General features: G+C 43.5%; 1 protein-coding gene across 18 annotated transcripts in view; it reads left to right on the forward strand.

Annotated features, from left to right (window-relative positions):
* Positions 1–22,732, forward strand: part of celf2 (cugbp, Elav-like family member 2) — a 202,007-nt gene that overhangs the window by 80,718 nt on the left and 98,557 nt on the right. The window lies entirely within an intron of this gene.

Consider the following 22,732-nt stretch of genomic DNA (forward strand, 5'->3'; position numbering starts at 1 on the left):
GAACATATAAATAGCAGTGACCGTGCCGTGACCCTTGGGATCCCCGAAAAATGGAAGGGTTAGGACTATAAAAAGTTTTTAAAGTGTGACAATAGAATCCTCCAAAAAACTACCAGTGTGACCTTATAATGGAATCTAATTAGGAATCAAACGTCTAGACATGCACAAGGGATTAATCTGAGTCTTCTATCCAAACCTTCGTGTGGCGGCCGGCCTCACCAGCAGAGCACCGAGCATCATAAATCTTTCTGTCTCGTCTCTTCCTCTCAGTCTGATTCTCTTCATTTCCATCTCCCCCATCTGTTTCTGTATGGGCAATGCAAAACCTACACGTGAGCGCGCACACACACACAAACACACACACATCCACGCACAGCTGCAGAGCTGTCAGGTCTAACCTTGACTCGCGCGGTGAATGAATTGTAATGCAAAGGGTAGGGCGGGGTGCACAAACAGGATGTCAAAGAGCTGCTGCTCGTCTCTGCCCAACCTGCCTCTTTGTTCCCTGTGGACTCCAACTCTCCACTATCTCTCTGTTACTGCTATATTTTCTCTCACTTCACCATAACAGTTGCCTTTTCTTTTCTATGGACAAACAGATTCCAGGAGTTTCAAGGCAAACAAGCATGCCTGAAAGCTTTGACGATTCATGCTAGTGGGCTTTATTCACTACATCATCAGCACTGAATGAAAGATGACGAATCAGATGTGACTGCAGGTGCCAGCAACGTGAAGAGAGATGCCAGCGACTAAAGAGGTTCTCTTCATTCTAATCCTCATACCGTGAGGACATCGGCGCGGATCCGAAATCATTACTTGAGTTCTTTTGGCCGCGTTCGGCCTCAATTTGGGCCCCATGACATGAAAACTTGCTTAGCTAAATAAACTAGCGTAATGGGGCCTTGAGCGAGCCTGCAGTGAACTCCCCAGTAGTGATAGATGTGTGTGTTCCAGATAGCAAAGTGATCGATGGCGGTATTGTGGGGAGGGGCGCTCACAGTTGCTGTTATTGTGTTTCGGGGAGACGGGTCGGGGTGTGTAGCGCGGAGCTTGACGGGTTTATTGAGAAGCGTGATCTAGTGCACTGCCCTGGGACTCTTAGATGTAGTTAGAGAGGAAAAGGGAAAGAAGGATGGAGTGTGGAAAAAAGGGGTTGAATGGAAGAGAGGAAATGTTCATGGGAGCGATGGAGGAAATGGTGCAGAGGTGGGAATAAAGGTGCAGGTTATCGGTTGATGCTTATCTGCTGTGTCCTGAGGGCTTTTGCAGTCATAACAGTGATCTAATCTGCACTTGTGGAGAACACACACACACACACACACACACACACACACACACACACACACACACACACAGTGCCACCAATCATCCATTTAAACCGTCAGCTTCATCCCATCCATCCATTCAGGCCAGACTTCCCTTTTTTAATTCGTCCTCACCTTTATACCTCCGAATTCCTTCCATTACCTCAGCGGCTGCTTTCACTTCTTCATCCCATTGCAATCCAATTGGCATCACCCCCACCCCCACCCACCCATCCATTTACCTTTGGCTGCTGTAGGCTTCAATGGACTTATAAAGGTAGAAACTGATGCCAGGTATTTGAGACAGAAGCTGCGGACTGCAGATATTTTGTGCTGATATTCAGAATCTTGAGATGAATTTGGACACTTTCAAGAAGGAACTCAGTCAGGTCTGCTGCAGTGTGGGGATGGGCATGCATTGTTTTGGTTAGAATACCACTCGAGGGAACTGAAAGCAGAAAGTGTTTTAATTTGAGACTTTATAAAATCCACATTAAAGAAAAAGTCTACATCAAAACACAGCTGTGACCTGACATGCTCACAATGCTAGCGCTCCTCCCTACCTGGGATCCACCATGGCCATCAGTCTGGACGTTAGGAAGTTTAACTTTGGTTACCGCGTGCATGGCTATGGATTTAGGATGTGAATGCGTCGTCAGCTGTGGCTTGTTCTTCCTCTGTTTTATAGTCAACGTTTCATTGAAAGCACTACCGGTTATGTTCCAGTGCTTGTGATACTGGTATCAGAAGGTTGGAGATATTCATGCTTTTCAAACACACCTTCATGGAGACAACCTTGTGTGCTTGTGTGCAACCTTTTAGTGACTTAAAAATGAATGGTGGTCTATAGATCGAAGCCTCAGGTATTGATCCTGGCATCCTCGTCTGTGCTCATGAACGAAACCTGTGGGACGTATGTGTCCACCCCTAACTTAATCCTTCAATTATCAGAGGGGAAATCTGTTTCATTTACTGACACTCTTTGAAATATTACATGTATGAAGTATTTCTGACATCTTTAGCTTGGAATGGCGTATGTTTTACAGTGTATTGAAGGGCAACCTCATTATCCAGTTGTGGTACTGCTCACCTGATAGCTTTAGCGCCAATATTCACTCTGCTTCAGCTCTGTTTGGTCTTTGGATCAACTCCCGGGGGAAATATTTGGCTCTTTAGCAGCTAAACGCTCCACTATGTTCAGAGCTGGTCCGTTTGGTACTGAGGAGCCACTGGGTTTTTAGACTCCGTAAAATTGGCTCTAAACGGTTATTTTATTCTCACAGATGTGGAGAAACCGAATCATGAAAATGAAATAGGCTTCTTCAAAAAAAAAAAAAATTCAAATTGATATTCTGGAAATGTCTTCAATTTTTAATCCATTCTCTCTTGTTTACGAACCAAAGTGGCTATATGATGCATGTGTAAGGGCCTGCATGGCTCTCATGTTTGCTGGCATGCATGATGCTGTGTATCACATATGCATGTCCCCTATATGCCACATGACAGGTGATAGAGGGGAATGTTGGGGGTTAGACGAGATGCTGAATATATCGAGAACATCCGCTGCTGCTGCTGCTGCTGGGTAAATTATGTAGGAGGGTAAGGCGGAAAGAGCTTTAAACCCTGTGTTTCTAGCCACTCACCTCCTCTTTGCATCCCCCTCGAGGAGATCGTGGAGCATTTCCCGTGTTTAAATGAGGGTTTGAGTAAACAGGCAGCCATAATAGATCACCAGAGCATGCAGAAGCCAATACAAACAAACACAACTAGCATAGCTAAACTGCTGTGGAGGATCGGGCTCAGCAGTTCCTCTTTGTGAGTGTGTTTGTTGTGAACCGGCATAGGTGGGCATGTCAGCTATTCACACTATGCAGCATTTGAAGGGGTCAGAGAATGTAATGGCACTAACAGCCGGCTATTTCTGCCCCCACTCACCTGGATAGCTCCACTCAAACGAGTGAAAATGCACTGATTCTTCTCTGAAACATGAAGTGATCGCAACATGAGGTGTCATTTGAGCCATCAATTTCTGTCGCTGAAGTCTGTGCAGTGGTTAAAAAAACAAAAAGCAAGAAAGAGGCTCTTCCTACAGATGAAAAACAAACATCTGGTGCATTTTAGAGCTTTAGCTTCCCTTGGATAGATGGTGTAATAGTTGTTTGTGCATGGATGTGTGCACTGAGCATGCCTGTGGCTGTATCTGCTCATTCATGCATGCATGTACATCCAACAGTGCCATGCTATATTCTGTAATAACCCGCTACAAGGCAGCGGGAGAGGAGAATGGCCTCTTAACCCCTGCAGGATGTGAAGGAGGGAGGGAGGTTGATGTTGGGGTGAACGTGGCTTTATTCCTTCGAGCTGCATCTGCTCAGAGCGGCTTGATAGCTGTGGCAGAAGGCGCTACTGGAAAGACATTAACACGAGTGGGAAAGAAGCTTAAAGGAGCATAGTGGCAATCTCAACTGTTTGGCTCATTTCACTCGGCACAGATCTATTTTACAATGTCCCAGACCATTTCCCGCTCGGGATGCTTATCTTGTGTGATCTCACTCCGTGTTTGTATGTGCGTGCGATCAAGGCGCCCTTTGAGTCGGTCTAATTTGTATAATTGAAAACACTCATATGATGTGCAGTTCAAAGGTCGCGCAGACGGCAGCAGCTCTGAGATGTCACTCACTGATACATGAATTAACATCTCAGCTAGACGACCCAAGTTGCCAAGTCAGCAAGGCTGTGAAGCTTCGCCATCTCAAATGTATAATTTAGTTGTCATGTCCTTCGTCGCTCTGTCTGTTTGTTTGGATTATGCAGAAAATACGAGGATGAGTTTCACCAAACTTAGCGGATGGGTGGAGCATCCAACATAGCGAGAAGCAGGTGGCGGAGGCCCCAGTAGTTGGAACATGAATAATTACAAGCACCCTGCACTCTGGAGTTTACTTGAATCATTTAGTTTGATGGGAAACAGCATGTCCGATCGGGCCTGGGATGGATTGACGACGTTTGGTAGGATGATAGAACCCAGCTTGAGTAACAGGAGATTAGGAACTGGATCTGGGTTGGATGATGTTGTATTGCATTGACAGGGGCCAGGTTGTTGTTTTGATTCCAGCCAGTGAGAGATGCTGTTCCTAATACACTGTCAGCTGGTGTCTTAACTTTTTATTAGGATAAATCGAATATTTCTTGCTTTTATGTTGTATAACTAAATTGGAATAAAATGTATTTATTGTTGCTTGTCTGTTTGAGCTTCTCTCATTATTCCACATTTTTGTGGCAGTATCAAGATACCAACCTGTATCACACAAACAGAGCAGATGGACGTTTCTTATGGAGGTCTTCTTTGCCTTTGTCAAAAGTAAGTTTGGAACACTGGTGTTAATATTAGTGAAGATATATTTCACATGTAGAGGCTTCTCTGACCACACACCAGCCACCGTGATTGAAACCCAACTTATCCAGCGACTTGCTTCCAGTTATCAAAGCTGCTGCCTGATAAGAGCACTGTGCCTATACATCAACTAAGCCCAGAGACATCATTTTTGTTTCCACATATTATTGCTGTGCTTTGATAGAGCAGTCTGTCAGTGGAACTGACGATAGCACCAGTAATACTGGAGCAGAGTGATTTAGCAAGATGCTAAATGCTGCCAGGGTTGAAGCAGCTGGGTTAAAGCTTCCTCTCAGACAGCAGAGTTGATTATTGGTCAATTGCCAAATATCGTGATCACTTCCACTTGTTAGTCTTGATCATTTGAGGACTGCAATTATTCTGTTATGCACATCTTTACATCTTGTGTTTAAAGTTCACATCGATATATCAGAAAGGATGTCAATAGTACAACAGATAACATTTCCACTGCAGCTCTTAATTGTGTTCCCTCTTTACGTCCCTGCTGGCTTTATTATTTGCAATTATTCAGCTGGGGATCATCGGTGTGTTCAGTCATCAGTGTTTGCATGGAAGCTTGAGTTTAGATAAAAAACCTTGTCAATCTATATCTGTATGTTGTCTGATCCAAGCATTGATGGAAACTATTAGGGCGCTTGAGGAGTGCATACCTCTGCCAAGGTGAGGTCAGTCTACCCGGTTTTTGAAAAAGCAATGTTTTACAATGTTAAATTTCAAGGATATTCCTTGGCCCATCCTGCTAGCAGACAAATAAACACCTCCCTGGCAAAGGTAATAAAGATCGCAGCACGGTGGTGCAGCGGTTTGGTGCGCGTGTGTTTCATCTTCCTCCCACAGAGGAGGAAATTGGCCCAAATTTAATATTTTTCTGGGTTAAAATCTTTATTTCACGTCACAGTTATACACCAGAAACTGGACTCAAGCAGCCGTCCCCCACTGCAGAGTCTTGTGTAAATGTTTGTTCCAACCACCCCGATGGGCTGACCTAGAGTTTTAACTCCGGTAGCCGTCATGTACACCCCTCTGGCCCAGTGTCAGCAGGTGTTGGCTCAGGCTACATGATATAGCAATGATGTAATTAAAGAGTAAAACTCATGGCATGCTCAAGTTTTATCACTTGAATTGCTGTTGTGTGGTGCAAGTCAGTGTTGGAGAAACATAATGGCCATTTATTTATATAGAAATGTTTCAGCTTGTCGCTCATTGGAAAGTAAAAACCCAATATGTTGTTATATGCAATTAAATGCGCAATATATTTTTTAATTAATGTGATCCAGCGTCTGTAGACTGTGTTAATACAGCAGAAAAACAGGTTTGAAACTGATTATAGCAAGTAATCATTAGAGACATATTACACATGAATCACCATCTGGAGGATTTAGCAACCATAAATCCAAGGCTATTTGAAAAATGGCCAAGCCTTTGTATATGTAGTGTGTGTGTATGCATGCACGTGAGTGTGTGTGTGTGTGTGTGTGTGTGTGTGTGTGTGTGTGTGCTCGCGTGCGCACGTACGTGTGTGTTTGCATGTGAGTGTGTGGCCTCCGGGCACATTGTGATGCTGTTTTGGACGGCTGCCCTCATTCTGATGTCCCTATCGACTCACTGGCCTACATGGCCGAGTACAGGCCTGTTTTCCAGTGCAGGTCGATACAGACGCAGCGCTCAGGGGACAGCTCCAGGCTTAGACACACACACACACACACACACACACACATGCTCACACTTAAACACTTACAAGCGTGGAAACACAGTAGTATCCCCATTGTTGGAACAGGCTGCATGTTCCTAGAAACACCAGCAGAGTAGATGAAGGATTAATCTGTCCGGGAGGGTGTGTTATTCCTTGTTCTGACGGGATTTGCAGATTAGTGTGTTTTAATCCACATGTGCGATACAGTCAGTTATTTAGAGTCCAGTGATGTGGGTGCTGAGGTGTTTTTTTTTTTTTTTTTAAACTGATAATTGCAATGATAAGTATTGATTATCAATGACAGAACAACATATTAGGGGATAACAGTTGAAGGAATATTCCACTGAAAATCTTTGCATTCGATGAGGTGACTGAGCAGGTAGTTAAAAATGGCAATGGAGGGTCACAGAGCAATGCTGCGACTACTTCTGCATATTCTTTCATTCATCTTCTTTGGAGTGATGGTGGCTTCCTGTGTGTGTATGCATCATGGCCATAATATGAAATATCCTTCACAATTTTGGGAATAGGAGCACTCAGAACAACAAAAGAGACCAGCAAATATCACTTCCCTGACATTTACATTCTCTGGATTGTCAGCAAACTATTTTGAGTCTTGGACAGGGCAATAAGCTTCAAATACTTTAAGGGAGACACCATGAAACTTGCACCTCGGCCAATTATTTTGTTGGTTATGCCCTTCGTAGTCTCTTGTGGGCCAGATGTGCCTTTTGAGCATCAATTTTCCAATTTTTTTTTTTTGCTGAAAAGTTTACAGCTTGTTTTCTCAGAGAGAATATTTCAGTGGCGACCTTGAGATACGACAAAAACATTTCCTATCATCAGCTTCAGTGCAGAAGTATTATCTAAAACTCACAATACTCAACTGCTGATATTTTGACTTCATTTTAAAAAAAGAAGGGTCCATTTCAAAGTCATATTCAGAATTTTATTCCCTTTGAATACCTAAGTCCTATATTTCTCATATTGTAACTAGCAGCACGGATGGATTTGTTAAAAAATGTGTCGAAACAAAATATTCCTTGAATCAAAGACTTTTTATGTGTAGATTAGTATTTCAATGCGATTATTCAGACATGTATATTATTGGTCATCTAATGGTTTGAATGTTCTGCAATAAGTGACTTTATATGATATGTGAGGGAAATACGAAACTCTCATAATCTGCCTTCAAATGATGAGTCACCCGTTAAGAACGCCTGAGAAAACTGTCAATGCTTCTGACAGTGTCAGAACAAGCAGCAATCAGACTGTCTGAATCCTGCATTCGTGTGATTCTACCGGCTATGATACTCTTTCATATTTCTCAGTAACACATCTCTGTTGTTAAGTTTTTGCCCTTTAAATCAGGTTAATATTCAGTCCAACTTCAAACTGGAGCTGTGCGAACACAGGATGATTTCATGTGTAGTCCCTCCAGAAACGCAGAAGCCATTACACAAGGGCTCTCACGTGATGAGCCGGACTCCTCGCAGCTAGCAGTCTGACATACGTGTAAAACTGAGCTCCTTGAAAACCCACTTACCTAAAAATCCCCCGTCAGAGGAACAGGAGGTGTCATTTTAGAGTATTGCTGTAACTGTAGAATTACTGTATTGGCACGCGAACACCTCAGACTGACGGAGATTTGAGTGCTGCTTGTTCTTCCACTCTGCATTTGTTTCCTCTCCTTCCTCTCTCCTCACCCTTTCAGCCAGAGCAATTATGACTACTTAAAGTACTGCACTTGCTGACAGGGAGGCTGGTGGTTTTGTGTGCATGTATGTGAGTCTGAGCCATAAAACACCGGTCTGATGGCTCCCGTGGGTATTTCAGAAGCTGCGGTCGCTTCTCTCAAGTTCAAGCAATTACGCTTTCCGATGGGATGCCGTTTGCCAAACAGTCTCTGGCTGGTTGCTCATATGGGCATCTGTGTTTGTTTATGCCGTGTGTGTGTTTCTGTTTTAAGTTTTATACTGAGCCTTACAGGTAAAATATATTCATATAAAGCAGGAAACAGAGCCCCTGAAGGCATGACTAATTTCTTGTCTTCTTTCCTTGGGGGGATAACTTGGTAAATACGCAAGTACGCACCGACCGAGGTTAGATGTCTACACTCTACAGTAAAGTCAAAACTACCATGATTTTTGATTCACTCATTAAAGGTGCAATTTGTAAGTCTGCTAATGAGCTTTGGGAGCAGCCAGGAAGTTTGGGTATCCACCCCTATTGTGAAAAGCAAGGAATTGCTAACTTTGCAAAGTCAAAGAGTAGCATTCCAAATTTATGTCATGATGTCGCGATGAGGCAGAGTGTGGAGCAACAGCAGTCGCGTGGGTTTGTTGAGGAAAAGCTGACGTAGCAAGTCTTTACTTCAGGGAGCTTCTTGTTATTCCCAAAACATCTTTGTCTCCAGGTAGCCTGCAAATCAGCTGATACTCAACAAAGCAATTCTTCAAGACCTTTTCCAGAGTTTGCATAAAATTCTCTTGTGGAAACACGACTCCGAACAGGCAGCTACCACAGTGGGCTGAATCAGAATCTTCCCAATTCATCACCTTTTCTTTCTTTCTTTCTTTTTTTTTTTGTGTTGTTGTTGGTGAAAGCCAAAATGCCTTCCTCAAGTCCACAAACAATCGTGTGACATCCACTCACTTTATACAGTCTGTGGTTTGACAGCACTACAACAATGGATCCCCCCGGGTGTTGGACACTGAGGTTAAGTGACAGAGATCAGCCAGCTCAGCAGACTCAGCTGGATTGAACAGAGAGTAAATGCAGCTGTAAAGTGAGGTTTTTAAATGCAGTAATACAGGACTGGGTCAGTGTTCTGTGGGTAGTCAGAGTGATGTGTTTGGCATGCTGCAGTAGATGTGTACATGACTGGAATGTATCTGAGCAGCAGGTTTGTATGAGGCTGGTGTAGAATTACAGACTAGGATTGCACCAATATGGGCTGTTAAAGGCCAGTGAAGGTACTTTGGGAGTGAAGCTGCCAATAGCCTGTATTTTAGTTCCATGTTCCTGTCAAACATATCTGTGAAAATAACAAGAAAAGGGGTGTTTTAGATAGATTCTTGCCAGGTTGCAGCATGAAGGCCAGGCAACAGCAAAATTCTCCTCTTATGATGTTGAGAAACAGATTGTGGCAGGCTGTCCTTGCATAGAATCTGATTTTATGTCATGTGAGAAGTGATTCAATACCTGTTTTCCATTGAAAACCAGCTTGAAATACCAAAACATGCTCCGATACAACAAATAGAACAGCACCTCAAGAGTATCTCGCATCTTAATCTGGATGTTTTTCTGACTGAACCAGGAAACGTTGAGATGTCGGGATGTCATCAATGAATGCGGTGAATTACTGTAATTCAGATGTGGGTACTAGCTGCCACTCAATCGTAGAGCACTACGTGTTAAAACTTAGTGATCAGAGCAGGTAAACATGCTGTAAGCTAACAAAAGAATTTTAACCTGTGTCGCTAGGCAACTAAAGGATGGATATTCTGATATTACTGGTTGAACTTTGTAGTTTCAAGCCTAGATAAGCACATACAGTTACAACGTGAGTTTGACATAAGAACAGAAAGAAATCTGCATTTTCATGGTATGTTTTTGGGTTATATGTTGTTAGATAGTGATAAAAGACTGGGGATGGGATCCATTGCTGATCTGTCGAGGATAAGTTGAATATATTTGCATCAAAATAGAATTAAGTTGTTAAGGTTACTGGATTAATTCAGTGTTAATGTATTAATGTTCAGTTTCAACCCTTCGTCACCTGGAATTCATGTCCAACTCTGCCCGGTGTAAAACCTCAGTTAGCAACACGCTTAGCATGCTAATGTTCCCTGGAGGCGCCACTGGCCAACAGTTTTCACTGTCTCACACATTTCACTGCCCTTAACTGTCCAACACTGGTCAAGTCAAAGCTAAGCTACTGCCTTGATCTACCTCTGCACGCCCAGTGATGAAACCCATCTGGATCACTTTCTCCCTCAATGTGTGTGACAGAATATTAATTTTACAAAAATGTAATTTTTGGTCCTGTCAGATTTTATTTAGGTTTCTTAAGGGGGAAGCAACAGAGGAACAGATTTTCTTCTTAAACTGCTAGTTAGCGTACAGACAGGAGTCTGGCAGAGATGGTCTGGTCGAGCTGGTTAGTGATATATGGGGCTGTATCTGCAGGGGCTGTGAGGTTTGTGTGTGTGTGTGTGTGTGTGTGTGTGTGTGTGTGTGTGTGTGTGTGTGTGTGTGTGTGCGTGTGTGTGAGCGAGCAGAATGGGCTGCCAGATCTGCCATGGCTGCCGTAGGCCTGACAGGATGACAGCTGTCACCAAGGAAATAGAGAGAGGAGGAGGAGGAGAGAGGAGAGACACCGCCTCGAGGGAACACACACATACTCTCTCTCCGACGAGGCCTGCAAGTCGAGTTGGAGTGTATCGTGGCGTTCTTGTGTGTGCAGCCATGTTTGTTTGCGAGTAGCTGCGAGTATAATTGGTTTGTGTTTCAGTAATGTCCACACTTATCTTCACATCAGCAATTACAGTATGTGTATCTAAGTAAGGTGTGTGTGTGTGCGCGCGTGTGCGTTTCCCCCTCTGCTGGTGTGTGTTCTTTCTATTGAGTTTGGTCTGCTTCATTAGTTTATATTGTAAAATCAATGTTGCCCATTGTGGTACAGCCTGTACTTGTACTCTGCTCTGTGTGTATTTTGTGTGTGTATGTGTGTGGCCAGTAATAGCGACCCTGAGGAGATAGTGTAACATGGGGGGGAGGAGCCCCCTAAGTGACCCGGACCACAGACCCATCCATCAGCTCTTTCCCCTCTCAATCCTGTTGTTCCCTCTCTGTTGTCTTTTTCCTCTCCTGTAGGGCTATTACAGCAATCACCGCTCTGCAAGCAGCAAAGACCTGTGTGCGTGTGTGTGTGTGTGTGTGTGTGTGTGTGTGTGTGTGTGTGTGTGTGTGTTTTGAGAATGCCGCGCCTCCTACCCCCTCCCTCATCTGAGGTTATGTGTGTTTAACCCGAGCTAGCTGGCCCCGCTAAGCCTAATGGTCTCAGTAAGATGGAGAGGAGAGTGAGTCGGAGTGGAACAAGAGAGGACAGCAGATTAAAGATGGGATATGTGGATGTGATGTCTGGTCAGCCAGAAGAGACCCAAACTTGCTCTTGTTGCATTTTTAATCTGTTAAAAAAAAAACCAACCCTGGTCTGAAATTCAGATTACAACAAAAACTGAAAGATTAGTTTAACCACTTATTAAGAATTATCGGTGATGTTATTTTATCTCTCAGTACCAAGACTGATCCCGAACTGTAGTGCTTTTTTAGGTTAGGGTAACAGAACTACTTGTTTAGCATTTGGGACAGGATTTTTTGATCGTTAATCACGTGTTACATGGACTTTCTGGCAGAAATCCTTCAGGACAAACTTCCCCCATTGACTTCTACATACGTAAAATACACACAGATTACAAATGCTCCCATTGAGATGCTGAAAATATGAACAATTCTTTGTTTTTGCTTGAATAAATAGTTGACTAACACTAATTAAAAGCTGAACTCCAACTATAGTAATTAATGTAGCGAATCATGCAATATTAAAAAGATTTAATTTTGTCAGCTTTCATGAGAAAGTCTCTCCACGAACAAACCAACAGGGAGACGAGGTGTTTGATTCAGAGAGGACTGAGACAGGGAAGGAAAGCTCACTGGGATTTTACGGGGCTATTCTCCCTCCCAGCTGGACGCCAAACCTCCATCTAAAACTCATTTGGATGGTTTACCTGAAGCAAAGACCAGTGGGGCTCAGGTATTCAGCAACACATCACATTAGTTCAGATCTTGATGCTTGGATTGGTTGTAGATGTTCAATCTTCTGTCCTGAATCTCTGGTAAATGACGTCTTAAGCACCAGCCAGACACAATGTGGATCTTCATTTGACCTCTGACCTTTATGGAGGCTGACTGTAAACTTCTTCCAGCTGTAGGACAAAGACACAGTGGCTAAGAAGTGTACACATTTGCTACTGTGCGTTATTTTTCTGCTGGTGACAAATGGTTTTTGAAATAATTGACGCAAAGAACCTGCAGCCTTCCCTAAATGGGATGAAATAGCTGGAAAAGAGAAAAGGTAAATCATGGTTAGGTGTCACTGCACCAGTTGGCAGCTGCGTTAAGGTGCCGGAGGGTCTGATTTTCCTGTGTGCTCCTTAAATTGAAACTTATTTATATTTGTTTGTTATTTTTATCTGGATGGGCTGTATATTCACCCTCCTCCGCTGCGATCTCCCCTCTGTGTGAGCTTATATCTGATTAATCGTCATCACTTGGTGTGTCTTCACAAACCTGCATTTTTAGCCCGATTTGATTGAAAGCAGTGATTGAACTTGTCCAGCACCCCCTCTCTAAAGCGGTCTCGGTTGGTTTCCAAGCTGCGCGTGCAAAGTGCGACCCGCATCTGGTCCAGAAAGTGCAGCAAAATGCGGAGGATTATGGGTTGTCTCCTGTGGAATTTGTTCAAATGTATACAAAAGGAGAAGGTCATTCAACAGAGAGACGACGACTTCAGCTTGTTCTGCGTTGGCTTTTTCAGACATTCCACACTCTGGTCCTTCATATTTAAAAAAAACTTTGGTCCCAGTGAATTTGTGCATTGGGAAATCGAGTCCAACTAAATCCCACAGGATCCAAATGTATCCGTTTGACTTTGATTGTGACTTGTCAAACCAAGGACAGACAAGAAAGTGCATTAAATCGTAATACAGGACGTTGTAGTCATGTGATGTCGTGGATGCATCCAGTTTTCCATGTGAAGACGGGAAGTTAAACCGTGTGAGCGTCTGTGTAGCTGGAGTTGCAGGAAGGTACCAATCAAAACCAGGATCACGTTTTGTTCCTTGGTGCATCTTGCAAGGGGTGGGGGGGATGAGGCTCTGCAGAGGGGAGGGGTTAAAACGAGATGATTAATCAGGGGGGTTTGGGCATCAGTGTGTGTGTGTGTGTGTGTGTGTGTGTGTGTGTGTGTATGTGTGTGTGTGTGTGGACACAGTGAATAGGGGTCTGGCATCCAAGCAGCAAGGTAATGAGTTGAGCCATGGTGTGTGTGGACCTCTAGCCTCTGCAGTGAAGAGGAAGGGTGGGAGTGGGGGGCATGAGTGGAATACAGAAAGACGCTGTTTCTCCCGTTGATGGCTCTGTTGGTTATGGATGAAGTAGCTGCAGCCTCTTTTCCAGGCATCCCAGCAATCCACTGGTGGGATGGGTTTTGTTGCTCTCATCAGCAGAAAAGCGCTGGCTATGACTTGATCTGCGTCACGACTCTTTACCCCAAAAATGTGAATTTTATGTTTTTGTCAGTGACTGAAAACACACACACACACACACACACACACACACACACACACACACACACACACACACACACACACACTTTCAAAAAACATTGAATGAAAAATGAAGAACATCCTGAACATGAAGGTGAAATCCCTGAGCACTTTCATTAAGTGCTGTCTGATTCAACAGGGACATCGTTGCTTTCACCTCTTCCTGCCAGCTGTGAAGCAGCATTTTCACCTCCAGCCACAGTCTCCATGAGCATGAGTTTGTTTAAAGTTTCGCTTGCTAAGTATTTAAGAAGTCGTATTATTTAATATTATGTTCTGTAACTCCGGCCGCAGAATTCAATTTTGATTCTATTCATTCAGCATATGGCTCAAATCTAATCTAGATAGAACTCTTTGGTTTGCTGCCACCTGAAGCTGTGAAAGTACTACTAGCATTGAATTCCCCGTTCAGCCTCATCAAGTCAGCTTTACTTTGTGTAGCCTACTTTTATCTGTTAACAGTTTGCTTCAACTTGTTTAAATATAGCCCACTGAGGTAATAAAGTCAGAGATTGGTCGTGATTGCAGTGTAACCTTTCTGGAAAGGCCAATCAACCTTCCACTGACTGGTCTGGTTTCTCAACAGCAAGCTAATGTTTAGCTCAGCGTTACTGAATGTGAGACATGTATGGTTGATGTATATCTTCAGGATAATTATAGAGCGGAGCGTTCATGTAGGCGACATATAAGACAGTGGATCAAATGTGGGGGAAAGTAAGACGGGGTACAACGACAAGTGAGATAATTTAGGACCGAAGTTGGAGGAAACAGAGGAAAAAGTCAATCCCTCCACCCCCTCATCATGAGTCAGGGGTTTTCGGGAGCTTGTGAGATGCATATGAAGCTGGAGAACAGGTGATTACTCGCTATTCACGACGGTCATGCAGGAAATTTGAGCTCACATAAGCGGGAGCACCCAAGGGATCCATGCAAGGAGAGAACGCAGTGTTATTAACTCCCCCTGCCTGTTCAGATCTGTTCCCACTTGACATTAGCAGGAGAAAATGACATGCTTTTAGCCACGGCTGCTCATATAAGAGAGCTGCCTCTGTCATTTAGAGGCAAGAGGTAGTGGGAGCTGACAAGGGCCCCGGTTCTCAAGAATAACCTGGTTTAGAAGATGGAAGGGAAGGAAGGAGATAGAGGTGGCGTCTGAGAGGAAGAGAGGATGATGCGCTGCTTTTGCTGTCTTGGAGTGAAAGAGAGGGTGAATAGAGAGGGGGGATATGCCACAGCATTCTAAAAAGAACCACTTTCCTTCCCCGTCTTCCATTCCTGAAACAGAGATACTTAACCCCAACCTGTTGGTCCTGTCAGAACTTGCATTGACAAGTTAATCGATTCCCATAACCCTATTCTCATGCTTATTGTTGTCTTGACCGTTGAGTGTAGAGAGTTGTCAGCTACAAATGCCAGCCAAAGGGAACTATTTGAACTGCACTACCCAGACATGCTGTCAGGAAGAAGTCTGTAAATGTCACAGAGCGTGTTTTATTTTTAACAACCTACTGCAAAGTCTTAAAGAGATATAAGTCCCTGCACACCAAACATTTGACCCGACTAGTAAAGTTCTTCTGATAACTGAAACTTGCTAATACCTCATTTCCACAGGCAGACGTGTGGGATCTGTAATCCCGCAAAATAAGCTTCCAAGTCCAGTAGTTTCCAGAAAACCAATGTGATTTCTTATATATTAAGGATCTCCTTCTTTTGTTGAGTCTTGGTCAGGTTGGCTTACGACTCGCTGTGAACACTGTGGCAGCAGAAACAAGCCAACAGGTTACGAGTGCAACAGTCCTATGCTGTCCCTACAGCATCTCTGCTGGGTTCCATATGAAAACCCCCCTCGTCCAGATGTCCAGAAACTGACTCCAGTAGCCTCCAAACCCAGGCTAGCCTGCAGGCATTTGGATCACAAGGCAGTTGTTTGTTGACACAACAATTGTGGACATCACACATCCTTAATTATTAGATTTTTGTCTTCAAAATATTCACAGAGAGAAAAGCTAAAGGAAGGGGTGGGTTGGCTTTGTTGCTGGGGATAATGTCATTTGTAGATTTGTTGCTTGGTTGCTATCAAAAGTGATATTTATAACTGTAACTGCGCATCATGACAGCGCAGGCAGCACAGCATCGTTGTAGACCCAAGGCCGTTTTATACATTTTGATTAAGGCAGTACTTTTTTTTTTTTTTAAGTTCCGGAAGCAGAAAAGAACCGTTGATGTTTCTGAAATGTTGATGTGATTATGAAGTGGATTGTTGGCTGCAGCTGTGTTGAGATCGTTGTGATTTATTAGTTTTCTTCAATATTTCAAAGTTATTTCAAATTTAGGAGCTTTTAGTGCATAAATTCTTCATGAAATACTCTTAGATGAGAAATTTTTGAGTCCTAAAATTAAAGTTGCCACACCCATTGAGAGTTTCTCCTAAATCAACCAGCCGGGAGCTGCTTCAGCTTGAAGATGTTGCCAAGTTTTTCAAACCAATCCATTTTTGTCCTCCTGAGTTTACTGACTCCAGAACAAACAAAAAGTCTCAAATCACATCCTTAAAATAGCACTTTTCAGTTCCATCCTCACTTGGATTTTCTTCATTTTCCTCTCCTTTTGTTCCCCTGCAAGTCTGGATGAACACACCGCTTTAATCAATCCTGGCCCTAATTAGGCCTCTGTCTCACCTCAGCCGCTGTAATGATGGTGCGGCCACATAAAAAGCTTCCTCCGCTTGTTTCCCCCCTTCACTTCAAAAGCTGCCTCCCCGTAGACGACCACACCATGATTATTTTTTCCTCTTTTTTTTGTGGCGAGTCTTTAGATTTGTTTGTCCTCTGTTTTGTTTGGTCATTAAATTTGTCACTCTCTGTTTGGATCAAAGCGGCTTCAGAGGCAGCGCAAATTAGCGTCCTAAATATTAGCGGTGACACCTTGTTAATGGTTTGCATGAAGGGAGGTAAACACCAGGACAGCCGCCATGGCCATATAGTGCTTTAGAGGCTTTACATTATGTCAAACTGTGGTTTTGGTTGTTCACTTGGCAGCAGCGGTTGTAATTAGCAGCGCTGGCTGGGCGCTCCAAGACATTTTTGCAGGTTGTCGGATAGTGGGTGAGGTGGTGAATGGTGATTGACGGTCAGTGGGCACAGCGGTGGGCATTGTGGCGGCTGCGGTTGGCTGAGATTGGCAGGCGCCTCTGTGTAAGTGCTTTTCTGACTGGCAGACATTATAGCCTTTTGTGTTTCTCAGGGGTGCTTTCACACAACCAGTGAATGTGTGTCTGTGAGTGTGTGCGTCACCGCTATGATCCCTCTGAGGCGGGCGGTTTCTTCTCAAAATCTTTCGCCCGGCACACTTCTACACGCTGATGGATGGATGCTTGTGTGTACAGACTCACAAGTGTTTTTTAAAACCACAACCAATCACAAATCATTCCTCGGTGAGGCTGCACAAACACGCCGCAGACAGACAACTAATGAGAAAAGTTAGAGGTTTTTATTTTAATGAGAAGGCCACGACTTTGTCTCACCTCTGCTGGTAAACAACAACAATCAAATATCTCTCTCTCTCTCTCTCTCTCTCTCTGTTTGAGTGTGTGTGTGTGTAAGTTAACTTTATGCTGAGAGGTTGTCTTGCATTCCACATTTGCCTGGCTCGAGGCGCTTGTTAGTACTATTGTCAAATTCCTGCCTCAACACACACACACACACACACACACACACACACACACACACACACACACACACACACACACACACACCCGCAGGCACACACACTCAAACACACAGATGCTCAGAGCCAAATCAAATCTCAGCTGGTCAGAGAGAAGGCTTTTTAAGCGACTGTCATCGGCACGTCAGTACACACACACACACACACACACACACACACACACACAATATGTGTGTGTGTGTGTGTGTGTGTGTGTGTGTGTGTGTGTGTGTGTGTGTGTGTGAAGGCATGTGGGAGTGGTGACACTGCAGTTAGCATTAGCCTCCTTTTCCCATTCCCCCAGCATGGCTGTCAGCCTGTGCTTAGCTTAGCGTCTTCATCTGCAGAGGATTAGCATGCAGCACTAGCCAGTGCGATGAGCTGAGCCTCCCTCTCTGATTATGCGTGATGCATTTGAAGCCTCCACGGGGGGAAAAGAGAGGATGGCACACACTCCACCGCCGCTCGGCATATCGGCTCATTGTATTAAGCAGTGTGTGTGCGGGATGTTAAGCAGATGTTTAGTGAATGCAGCTTAGTTGGGAGCAGGCTCGTTTTAAACAGGATGACACAAGTTCACAGCAACAGAGGCAGCAGAGGCGGCGCGCTGGATGCTTGTGGAACTGACACAGACATACCTGAGTCATTTAACATATTCTGCTGTCAAGTTATGTTGTACTGTAAATGAGTAGAGAACATTTTAATGTCCTGCTGCTGGTAGACCAAAGCTGTGAGGACACACAAATGTTCTGCTGCCACTGGAGGTCGTGCTCCAGACAATCTTTTGGCCAGAACAAAATGTTGCTAACTGCAGCTTTGTATAGTCTCGGTATTTCTATGTTAAACACATGTCCAAAGTTTTGCATTGTTTGTTAACACTGTTGCAAAAGGTTATTATTCTACTTTATATTTAGTTGCACATTGGAGGGCCTCATTAAAAGGTGCTTGTTAGGGATACATGATAGTGGATTTTGGGAACATTGGGAGAAGCCCACAAATCATAAATTTACTTCATTGTGTCCACATAATAAATAACAAATAATAAGCAAAGAAAAGAGACTCATTCAAAGCAGAGTTGATATAATTGTGAGCCATTAGACAAATATTGATTAATTAAATATATGAAAGATGACACACTCTCTTACAGCGTCATCCAAAACTGAGCAGGGTTTATGGCAGTGCTGTTGTACTGGATTACATAATTCCATACAGGAGTACTTCATGGACATTTCCTACATACTGTACGTGGACATGGATGCAGCCTGATGAGCTGACATTTTTAAGGGCTGGAAACACAGAGCCGTCTCTTACTGGAGGATGTTAGAGGGCTCCTGTGTGAATGCTGTAGTGTTGTACCAGTGGTTAAGTTGCGTCCGCCTTGTGAGAAAAGACCCCAAGGGACGGACCTGATAGCGCCGCTTGTGAGGTATGCTGTTATGGAAATGTCCGTTTAGTCCGCTCCGTCCTCCAGGGAGCATCAGAGCGATCCCCGAAGTCTGTGCGGACCTTTTTTGTGTACACAGCCGACTAGAACCGGTCCCTGGGGTGCTCATTATGAAAATCCTGCTCCATACATGCAGGTGTAGACGGGAGTCAGAGGGTCAAGCTGTGGGACTCGAGCCATATTTTAGCATATGGAGTCCAAGCATTAGTCTTAGCTTCATTATGAAGGGGAAGCCTAGATCCAGAAGTTCCTGAACAGGCTTTTGGCTCTGAGACTGTTCTAAATTAAATGACATTAAGTATTTCCTCCTTTTTATTGTCAATGGATATTTTTCCAAAGAGAATATTATGAAGCGTCTTCATGACTCATCTCCTATAACAGCCTACATCCTTATCTGTATGTGTCGTGCCAAAATTATGAATGACTCTTTGGCATCAACTAATTGCTCATCACCCTTTCGTCTTTCTCAATAAAATAACTTCTTCTGCAAAGGAAGTTGCGTGTTATTGTATGCAGGTTGATACAAAAAAAAACAACCCTTGGCAGTTTTTCTTGTAACTTTTAACCTTCTGCCACATTGTGAGAAGCTTGTTCAAAGAATTACACTTGAACATTCTGAAATATTTCTAATATTTTTGCAAATATCTGCACACAGATATGATGGTTTCAGGTTCAGAAATGTATTTCTTCAAGGTTTTTTGAGTTTGTTTTTTTTTTTTTTTAGACTTCTTTTGATACCTCGATGCATTGTTATGGTTTTGGTTGAGTGGGCGTCTTTCTGGAATAACATCGGCAGGATTGCAAAACTACGACTGAGCCAATTTTAATGCCATTTGGTGAAAAAGTAAAGCGAGGGCTAAAGAAAAAAAATGACATTTTTGGGGCCAAGAATCAAGAATCTCGAACTTTGGTTTACTTCCTGTCGTGTTGCACGATCAGTTTCCCTGGAAGTATGACTCTTGATTGAATGAAAAAGCACATTTCTGAGGTTTTCGGATGCGCATCCGTACATGTAGGACGGTTCAGTCGCAGAGATGCCCTGCATTGTCATTAATTTCCCATAAAATATTTCACCGACTTGTTTCAAGCAGTTGAGGCCTGTTCCTAATCCCTCTAGAAAGATATCCAGACATACGCTGTATGATCAGCTGTGGATTTGCATTTCATACATTTTCATGAATCCTGGCTGGGGGGGCGGAGCATGGGACAAAGAGGCAACTGAAGTTCTAGTTGCAGTAGCATTGCAGTATTTTCGAAGTTTCTCAGGCGACATTACATAGAAGTTAATGAAACAAACAGTGATCATACTTATTCAGATTTAGTGCGTTTACTTGATTTGAGAGCAGCCTTGGTGAAGGTCTGTGCTCGGAGAGTGTTCGTCTCAGGAAGAGATGAAGCGAGATGTGCAAACGTTGGTCCATCCTGCTTTTATTCTGCTCAATGAAGTCTGGCTGTTCAGCAACACGAGCTTTGAATGAGGGACTTCTTGACTTCAGAGTGTTACGAACCTTCAGGAGCAGTATTTCAAATCACTGCCTCAGATAATTTGTGGAATATCTGGTCCACTTCTGCTGCATTTGAAATGTAAATGGTATAAACAGGTTTGTGACAAATTCCATGATTGGCTGTGAATGCTCTGAATCTCCGGAGGGGGGGACTGAAGTGTAAAAGCAGGAGATGAAGGCACAGAAGGAGGGTGGGATGAATAGAGAAAAAAAAGGAAGAAGGCGAGAGAAATGGAGAGGCGGGTGGTAGACGGTTCCTGCGGCACCCTTGGGTGGCGTTCGCCGGCTTGCTATGTGTGGTGCAGATGAGTAATGTCCTCTGACTGTCTCTCTTGTCTCGTCCTCCATCCGTTTCATCATTACATGCCATCAATCTCCCCCCCCTCAATCTCCATATCCTCCTTTTTTCCTCCTCCTCTTTTTACCCCTTCCACCCAGACGGATTTTATTCGACATCGTCTGCAAACTCCTCGGGGTGTTTAACTCCTCACTCCTCTTCCTCCTCCTCCTCTTCCTCCTCCTCTCTCTCTTTGCCGAAACATTGCTTTGCTTCTCACCTGAGCCCCAGTTTAATTTCACCACCGCTCACACACTCCATCATTCACTCTCCTACCAACATGTGCACACACACACACACACACACACACACACAAACAAAAGGGGCTATCAAGAGTAATGGTGTTTAGTGTAATTCACTGTACGGCCGTTGTAGCCGCGGCTTCCTCAATAGGAATCATTACAGAGATTACATAATGGGGGTAATTTTTCTTCACCTGTGTACAGCGACGTGATGGAAGTCTTTTTAGAGGCAGGAGAAGCCCTGTTAGCAGGAGCTGAGAAGTAAATGGGTCCGGTGTAGCTTGGCTAAATAAGCACCCGTTCAGTCCCCCCACCCCCCACCCCCCCCACACACACACACATTCACTCTTCAAATCCATGCCTATTACTCTTAACAAACCAGAATGGATCCGGCTTATTGATCGGTTGGCGGGGAATGCTCTCTTTGTTCAAACACACACAGAAAAGCAGATACAGTGAGTTTCATTCAAGAAAAGAAGGTATGAAAATACCTGGAGTCGGTTGCTGCTGGAGAAGGTTCCAGATAGAACTGAGAAGGAGAACAGAAGCTGGACTTGATGGAATTAAACGATTGGAATTTCACATCTGCATAATGTAGCTCATGATGTTTGAAGTGCTATAACAATCTTCACATCTTATCCGATATTTGAGATTCGGGAGATGTGAAACCATCTGCAACCATAAGAAACACAGCATATATAAAAAGCTAAATATTCTACAATCAGTGTTAAGACAAAAACACAAATGAACATGACCAAAGAGTGTCAGTCAGTTACAACTCTGATAAGAACCCTCTCTGGATTGCAGCGCTAGGTAACGTTAGCCATGATGCTATGCTTGTCGCAGCTTTACTCATCTAAAAAAACACAACGACAAAGAAATGTTGAGTCAAAGAGTTGCAGGAGTGTTGTGTCAAAGTCTACCGTGGTCACATATTTTCATGAATTATTGCCAAAAAGCTTTTGTGTAATATTTTAGAAGCTAATTATTGCAATCTAAAACAATAACTTTCCTCAATCTATTCTTTTTGTGACAATAATTTATACTGCTGTTGAAATATGCCTTAGAAATAAGTGATGAAATTTTGTGCATCGTTTTCTCACATTGTACCAAATATTTCAGGATATTCTCAAAGCGTTTTTTTGTTTGTTTGTTTTTTTGAGCCAAAAAAAATCTTTCTGGGCCTCCTTAACCTAAATGCACCCTGCTACTTTCAACAATCAGCAAAAAAATGTTAATGGGATTTTATTTTTCTCAGAAAGGACAGAACACACAACATTATACAAAAGAACACTACAAAAACCAACTTATTGTGAACAAAGTTTTGGTCACAGAATCCGATTAAAGCATCGTCACATTCTCAACAATGAGAAACCTTTTTTGTTGCACAATGAGTCAATTTGTGATTCATCCTCCTGTCGGTCGGAACCTGAAAATTCCTCACATGTGCTCCTGACTCAAAATTCAATTTGTAAATTTGAAAGGGTGCGACAAAAAAGTAATTGGGGGATTATAACAAATTAATGTTAGCACGGAGCACAGCGAAGTGGTAATATCCCTTCAGAAATGTGTAATAAATAATACTGCGGCGTGATGGAGTAATTGAGTCTCCTCTGATGCTCCGAGGTCGTTACCTCCCCAGTGATGATGCGAGTGCTCTCTAATTGCTCTGACATCATCTATGTTGGACACATAC

This window comes from Aulostomus chinensis, chromosome 4, assembly GCF_037954235.1.
Source record: "Aulostomus chinensis isolate RoL2024-O1b breed Wild chromosome 4, RoL_Achi_v1.0, whole genome shotgun sequence".
NCBI classification, from domain to species: domain Eukaryota; kingdom Metazoa; phylum Chordata; class Actinopteri; order Syngnathiformes; family Aulostomidae; genus Aulostomus; species Aulostomus chinensis.